Source organism: Octodon degus, unplaced genomic scaffold (genome assembly GCF_000260255.1).
Source record: "Octodon degus isolate 3935 unplaced genomic scaffold, OctDeg1.0 scaffold00162, whole genome shotgun sequence".
Lineage (NCBI taxonomy): Eukaryota > Metazoa > Chordata > Mammalia > Rodentia > Octodontidae > Octodon > Octodon degus.
In genome coordinates, this window is record NW_004524738.1 from 906,549 (window position 1) to 907,703 (window position 1,155).

Below are 1,155 nucleotides of genomic sequence, written 5' to 3' on the forward strand. Positions count from 1 at the left end.
GGAGAAGAAGAGGAACCATTTTGCCTGTATTTTAGCAAAGTCACTATTGATTCACATGCACGTCAGTCTGGGAAATGCTACATAGAGGCTCTTGAGTGCCAGGCCTGATCAAACTTATGTGTAAGGGATATTTCTCTAGCGACAGTGCTTGAGGTGAAGGAGAGTGAGTGTTGCAGCTGTTCATGTGAGAGGCTTAGTCTTATGTGGTATAAAACAGGCAACAGATTTGAGAGACACTGAGGCAGAATCTTTGTTCCTGGCAAATGAATTGATGTTTCCTTTCTTGGCAGTCATCTAGAAATCGAGATGAAGAGGCCAAGAGCAGAAAGCACATACAGGAGAAGCAAGTGGCTGGGGAGCAGGGAAGAAGAAAAGATGAGGGGTTTGGTGTTGGCTGATCAGGCAAGAAGATATCCAGAGGGAGACAGTTGGTGGCAGTTGTAAATGAGGGCAGGGCTGTGGAGAGGTTCTGGTGCTTACTTGAGATTGTGAGAAAGAGGGACCTGTGAGAGAAGCACGAGAAATATCTTTGTCTTTTAGAGAGGAAGATGAACTGGTCAGCTTGGAGGTATAGGATGAGGACTGGGAGGAAAGAAAGATTTGGTATGGGACACACATAAAGAATTTAAGTGGAGCAGCCAGGATAAAAGGCAGACTGTGGGAGGTTAATGATTCACCCCCCTCTGTCCCACTCCCTCCTTTCCTCACTGATGGGAGGCACTTTTAGGACAGGTGACCTGATCTTATTTGTAGGCTGTGAGGAAGGATATAAAGGTCCTTTGGAGGGCTGGGGAGATAGCTTGGCGGTGTACGCACCTGCCTGGCAAGCACAAGGACCTGAGTTCAATCCCCAGTTGGCCCCAGAACCCCTGGTGTGCTGTGCCAGCCCTGAAACCGAGCTTGGTGGTCCATGGCTGTAATCCCAGTGCTGGGTAAGCTGAGACAGGAGGATCACTCTTCTGAGACAGGAAGATCACTATTCTGAGACAGGAGAATCACTATTTGTCTCTCAACTGTGTAGCGAGACCCTGTATCAAAAATAAATAAAATCTGTTTTTAAAAATGGTGCTTTTGGGGCTGGGGAGATGGCTCAGTAGAATAAGCGCTTGCCTGGCAAGCCCAAGTGTCTGAGTTCAATCCCCGGTTCCGCAAAAA

General features: G+C 47.7%; 1 protein-coding gene across 1 annotated transcript in view; it reads left to right on the plus strand.

Annotated features, from left to right (window-relative positions):
• Positions 1 to 1,155, plus strand: part of Eif2ak3 (eukaryotic translation initiation factor 2 alpha kinase 3) — a 91,178-nt gene that overhangs the window by 2,094 nt on the left and 87,929 nt on the right. The gene's annotated exons all lie outside the window — the stretch shown is intronic.